Source organism: Mirounga leonina, unplaced genomic scaffold, assembly GCF_011800145.1.
Source record: "Mirounga leonina isolate KUSES-001 unplaced genomic scaffold, KU_Mleo_1.0 Mir_169, whole genome shotgun sequence".
Classification (NCBI taxonomy): Eukaryota; Metazoa; Chordata; class Mammalia; order Carnivora; family Phocidae; genus Mirounga; species Mirounga leonina.
The window spans coordinates 10,244,347-10,251,670 of NW_023270431.1; positions in this window are offsets into that span (position 1 = coordinate 10,244,347).

Sequence of the window (7,324 nt, forward strand, 5' to 3'; positions counted from 1 at the left end):
GCTCCTCCTCATGTATCTGGAATACATTTTTGAAGACATAAAGATGATGCAAAAGTGCCAATCGATGAAACAGAACATATCGTTAATTCATGTGTGTAGAGGATTTATGGGAGGAGGAATACAATCTATCCTGCAGAACCAAAGAGAGAATCTGTGTTCTCAGAGTAGATTGACCAATTGTGGTTGTGAATACTAAATAAAACTTAGGCTGAGGTTTAACTGAACATGGATATATATGGAAGTCATCTACTGCCCTTATCCCATGGCTATATTCAAAGCATCATGAAATTTTTCACCAGGGACTCCACCAAATAAATAAATAAATAATAAATAAATAAATAAATGAATGAATGAATAAATAAATAAATAATAAAGGTCCTCTGAAGAAATTGAAATTGAGCAGTAATCTCTTTGCAGAGAACTGGAAAAGATAATGAAAACTGGACTCCAGAATAAAATCTTGTTCCTTTTAGCACTTATAAAAGCTCCAGCAAAAAGACAGATACACACACGATTATCCTAAAAGCATCCCAGTGAAAGTAAGACCTTCAAAGGAAGAGACTTCCTATTATTTGCCTGATATTTGAAGAAAATAGTATCATGGAAGACTAAAGGCCAGGATATCCAAACTGAACAAAACAAATAAACCAAAAATAAAGAGAAAGAGATAACTTGAGAAACAAAGGCAATGAGGGATTTGAAAAATAAAGTCCCAGAGCATTGAGTAGACACAATTTCAATAACACACAGTGAGGATGCTAATTAAAAAATAAATACAAAAATATAAAAATCAATAGAATTAAAGGAAGGCAAACTTGAGGGAAAAAACTGCTAAACAGCAGAGATAGATATCAAAAATATACATTACAGCTCTAGAAATCAGTCAACTCTCAGACTGTACAAGATATCCCAAAAGAAAAGATAGAGAGAGAGAGAGAATACATGTAACTCATCTTGGGTACATCATTATGAAAAATTTAAAATGCATATAACATCTTTATTGAGATTCAATTAAGTTGCCATGTAAATACCCATTTAACTGTTTTTAGTATATGTTCAGACTAGCGACACCACCACCACAATCATTTTGGAACATTTTTATCACCCTAAAACAAAACTTCATAATCATTAACAGGTACTCTAAATTTACCCCCAATCCTCCAGCCCTAAGCAAGCACTAGTCTAATTTCTATCTCTATAGATTTGATGTTCTGAACATTTCAAAAAAGAAAAATCATACAATATGTGGCCTTATGTGACAGGCTTATTTCTCTTACGTTTTTAAGGTTTATCTGTGTCACTACACGTATCAGTACTTTATTCCTTTTTTACTGCTCCATAATACTCCACTGTATGTATATGTAATTTTTTTGCATGGCTATATGTTTTCATCTCTCTTGAGATCTAGCAATGCAATTCCTAGTTACTCTATGTTTAATATTTTGAGAAACCTCTAGACTGCTTTCCAACCAGCAATGTGTAGGTTTTACCATTTCTATACATCCTCAGCAAAACTTGGTATTCAATGATTTTTGGATTATAGCCATCTTTGTGGATGTAAATAGTATTTCATTGTGATTTTGATTATTGTTTCCATGATGGTTAATAATCTGAAGCATGTTTCTATGTGCTTATTGACCATTTTTATATCTTCTTTGGAAAAATGTTTTCAGATACAGTGCCAAATTTTGAATTCAGTTAGTTTATCTTCCTATTATTGAGTTGTAAGAGTTCTTCATATACTCTAGATATAAGTCCCTTATAAGATGTATGATTTCCAAATATTTTTCTTCTATTCTGTAGGTTGTCCTTTCGTTTTTCTGATGGTGGTTTTTGATACACAAGAGTGTTTAATTTTGTTAATGTCCAATGTATGTAGGATTTTTTTTGTCACTTGTCCTTTGGTTTGATATCTAAGGCTTTGCCTAAACCAATGTCATGAAGATTTACTCCTGTATTTTCCTCTCCATGTTGTAATTTTTTAACTTTAGATTCTGATCCATTTTGATATAATTTTATGTCTGTTGTGAGATAAAGGTCCAATTTCAATCTTATTCTTATATATATCCATTTACCCCAGCATTATTTGTTGAAAAGATTAGTCTTTCCCCATTGCATTATCCTGGCATGTTTACAAAAAATTAATTGTCCATAAATGTACAGGTTTATTTCTGAAATATCAATCCCATTCCATTTAACTAAATTTCTATCTTCATACCAGCACCACACTCTCTTGATAACAGTACATTGTTAGTAAATTTTGAAATTGAGATGTGTGTGTCTACCAAGTTTGTTCTTATTTTTCCAGTATTTGGTTGTTCTGGATCCCTAATACTGCCATATGGATTTTAGGATCATTTTGTCAATGTCTGCAAAGAATAGAGTTGGAATTTTGAAAGGGAATGCACTGAATCTGTAGATCAATTTTGGAAGTATTGTCTGATTTTTTAATGTGTGATGTTTTCCATTTAGTAAATTCTTTCAACAATGTTCTATAGTTTTCAGCATATAGGTTTTACATTTATTTATTTATAAGTATTTTAATTTTTTGATGATATTATAAATAGAATTGAATTAATTTTTGAATAGTTCCTCAACAGTATATAGAAATACAATTAATTTTTATATTGATCTTCTGCAAACAGGTTGAATTCATTTATTAGTTCTAAAATACTTTAGCAAATTCATTAGGATTTTCTATACAGTAAGAATATCTGAAAATAGACGTTATTGTACTTATTCCTTTCCCATTTGAATACTTTTATTTATTTTTATAGAGCAACTTCCCTAGTTAGATATTCTAGTACAATTGTTATGAGAAATGGCTAAGACTGTGCATCCTTCTTTTGTTCCTCGTGTTAAGGAGAAAACATTTGGTCATTGACTATTACCTATTTAGCTGTAGTTTTTCTATACTTCCCTATATAAGGTTGAGGAACCTTATTTTATTTTTACTTTGATGAGGTTTTTTGTTTTTGTTTTTTAATTGTAAAAAGACGTTGAATTTTGTCAAATACTGGCCTTATAGATTGAGTTGGGAATTTTCTTTCTCTTCTAATTTTTGGAAAACTTTTTGTTTGTGGAAAATTGGTATTAATTCTTCTTAGATGTTAGTTAGAATTCATCAGTGAAGATATCAGGGCCGTGTAGCTCATTTGGGGGAGTATTTAAATTACTAATTCAGTCTCTTTACTAGTTATACAAGATCTATTCAGATTTTCTGTTTCTTCTTGAGTCAGTTTTAGTAGTTTATGGGTTTAAGGGAATTTGTCTGATTCATATAAGCTATATAATTTTTTGTCATATAGTTTTTCATATTATAATCTTTTCCTATTTCTGTAATATCTGTAATATTGTTCCTGTTCATGATTTTAATAATCTAGTTTTTCCTATTATTATTACTATTATTGGCAAATCAAGCTAGATTTTGTTAAATTAGTTCATCTTCTTAAAACACCAAAATTTGGCTTCGTTGATTTTTCTATTGTTTTTCAATTCTCTACTTATATTGAACACCTCTCTGATCCTTAACATCCCTTCTTTTCTATTTGCATTATTTTTAATTTGCACTCCTTTTTCCAGTGTCTCAGGTGAAAGATCAAGATGATAATTTTAGATATTTCTTCTTCTTCTTCCTTTTTGCTTTTGTTATATAAGTTTCAGGTATACAACTTTATAATTCACCATCTGTATACACTCCAAAGTGACAACTACCACAAGCCTAGGTACCATTCATTACCATACAGTTGGTACCCTTCACCCATTTCACTCATTCCGATCAGGTAACCACTGGCCTGTTCTCTGTATCCATGAGTTTTATTTTATTTAATTTCATTTGTTCATTTTTTTTTTTAAGATTCCACATATAAGTGATAATTTTTGGTATTTGTCTTTCACTGTTTAACTTATTTCATTTGGCACACACAAGGTTCATTCATGTTGTTGCAAACAACATTTCATTCTTTATGGCTGATAGGACCCCATTGTATAAATATACCACATCTTGTTTTTCCATTCATCCATTGAAAAATACTTAGGTTGCTTCCATATCTTGGCTATTGTAAATAATGCTGTAATGAACATAGGGGTGCATATATCTTTTCAAATTAGTGTTTTCATTTTCTTTACATTTTTAAAATTTTAATTCCAGTATAGTTAACATGCAGTGTTATATTAGTTTCAAGTATACACAATAGAGTGATTCAACAATTCTATACATTACTCAGTGCTCATTATGATAAGTGTACTCTTAACCTCCTTCACCTATTTCACCCATCCATCCACCCACCTCCACTCTGATACTATTAGTTTGTTCTTTATAGTTGAGTATGTTTTTTAGTTTCTCTCTCTCTCTTTTTTTTGTTCATTTGTTTTATTTCTTAAATTCCATATATGAGTGAAATCCTTGGTGTTTGTCTTTCTCTGACTTATTTCACTTAGCATTATACTCTCTAGATCCATCCATGTTGATGCAAATGGCAAGATATATAATATAATGGAATATTACTCAGCCAGCTATATCTATATCTATATCTATATATCCATATCTATATATTTGTTTATATAGAGATATATATCTATAAAGATATATATATCACATATATAGAGAGATATATATCTATAAAGATATATATATGTTACATATTCTTTATCCATTCATTTATTGGTGGGTTGACAGGTAATTGGGCTGCTTCTATAGTTGAGCTATTGTAAATAATGCTACAATAAACATAGGAGTACATATATGTTTTCAAATTAGTATTTTCAAATTCTTTGGATAAATATCCAGTAGTGCAATTACTAGATCATATGACAATTCTATTTTCAGTTTTTTGAGAAACCTCAATACTGTTTTCCACAGTGACTGCACCATTTGCATTTCTACCAACAGTTCATGAGAGGTCCTTTTCCTCCACATCCTCACCAATACTTTTTGTTTCTTGTGTTGTTGATTTTAGCCATTCTGACAGTGAGATGATATCTCACTGTGGTTTGATTTGCATTTACCTGATGATGAGTAATGTTGAGCATCTTTTCATGTGTCTGTTGGACATCTATATGTCTTTGAATAAATGTCTGTTAATGTCTTCTGCTCATTTTTAATTGGATTATGAGGATGATGACAATGATGATTTGGCATCGAGTTGTGTAGGTTCCTTATGTATTTTGGATACTAATGCTTTATTGGATAGGTCATTTGCAAATATTTTCTCCCATTCAGTAGGTTGTCTTTTAGTTTTGTTGATTGTTCCTTTTGCTGTGCAGAAATGTTTTATTTTTATATACTCTTAATAGTTTATTTTTGCTTTTGTCTCCCTTGCTTCAAGAGACAATCTAGAAAAATGTTGCTACCACTGATTTCAGAGAAATTACTGCCTGTGAGCTCTTCTAGGATTTTTGTCACTTTAGGAACCACCTTCAGGTCTTTAATCGATTTTGAATTTACTTGTGTTTATCATGTGAGAAAGTGGTCCAGATTTTTTTTTTTTATGCTTGTTGCTGTCCAGTTTTCCCAACATCATATTTTTATGAGACTGTCTTTTCCCCATTGCATGCTCTTGTTTTCTTTGTTGAAGATTAGTTGACCATATAATTGTGGATTTATTTCTGGGCTCTCTATTATCTTTCATTGGTTTATGTGTTTATTTTTGTGCCAATACCATACTGTTTTGATTACTACAGCACTGCAGTATATCTTGATATCTGGGATTGTGATACCTCCAGTTTTGTTCTCCTTTTTCAAGATTGCTTTGGCTACTAGGGGTCTTTTGTAGTTCCATACAAATTTTAAGACTATTTGTTCTAGTTCTGTGAAAAATGCTATTGGTACTTTGATAAGAATTGCATTAAATCTGTAGATTGCTTTGGGTAGTATGGACATTTCAACATTTGTTCTTCCAATCCATGAGCATGGAATATCTTTCCATTTGTTTGTGTTATCTTAATTTGCTTTTATCAATGTTTTATAGTTTTCAGGATACAGATCTCTCACCTCCTTAGTTAAGTTTATTCCTAGGTATTTTATTATTTTTGGTGTAACTGTAAATGGGATTGTTTTCTTAACTTCTCTTTCTGCTACTTCATTATTAGTGTATATAAATGCAACAAATTTCTGTATATTGATTCTGTATCATTCAAACTTACTGAATTCTTTTATCAGTTCTAGTATTTTTTTGGTGGGGACTGTAAATTTTCTCCATATAGTATCATGTCATCTGCAAATAGTGAACATTTTAATTGTTCCTTACCAGTTTGGATGCTCCTCTCCACACCTGCCATGTCCCTCCTTCCCTGGAATAGTCCCATGGATCCATTTGGTTCCCCACCATGTCTCTGCCATTCCTACCTTCTTTGATTTGGACACTTCTCTATATTTAGCTGTGGAGAGTCTGTTCTGCCAGGCTTTGGGTAATTTTCTAGGTTATTTATATTGATATGAGTGTTATCTGGTTGTATCCTTGGGACAAGGTGAGCTCAGCATCCTCCTGCTCTGTCATCTCCCCAGGAAGTCCCAGTATTTTCACATTCTTCAGATAAATATCCACAAAAGGAATAGCTGGCTCATGTGGTAGTTCTATTCTTAATCTTTTGAGAAGTTTCTATACTGTTTTCCACAGTGACAGCACCAACTTACAATCTTACCAACAGTGTACAGGGATCACCTTTTCTCTATATCTTCTCCAACAATTGTTATTTCTTATCTTTTGACAATATCCATTCTAACAGGTATGAGGGGATATCTCACTGTGAGTTTAATTTGCATTTCACCATTAGTGTTATTGAGCATCTTTTTGTTTGCCTGCTGGCCATGTGTATGTTTGTTTGGAGGATTTGTCTATTCAGATCATTTGCTCATTTTTTAATTGGGTTGTTTAATTTTGGTTGTATGAATTCTTGATATATTTTGAATATTAACACCTTCTTGAATATATTGTTTGCAAATACTTTCTCCCACTTAGTGAGTTGCTTTTTTGTTTTGATGATTGCTTCCTTTGCTGTGCAGGAGTCTTTCAGTTTGGTGTAGCCCCATTTGTTTATTTTTACTTTTGTTTCCCTTGCCATTGGAGTCAATACACAGAGATATTGCTAAGACCAATGTCAAGGAGCTTACTACCTATGTTTTCTTCTAGGGATTTTATGGTTTGGGGTTTTACATTTAAGTTTTTATTTATTTTTATTTTTTAAAAGATTTTATTTATTTATTTGAGACAGAGAGAATGAGAGACAGAGAGCATGAGAGGGAGGCGGGTCAGAGGGAGAAGCAGACTCCCTACCGAGCAGGGAGCCCGATGCGGGACTTGATCCCAGGACTCCAGGATCATGA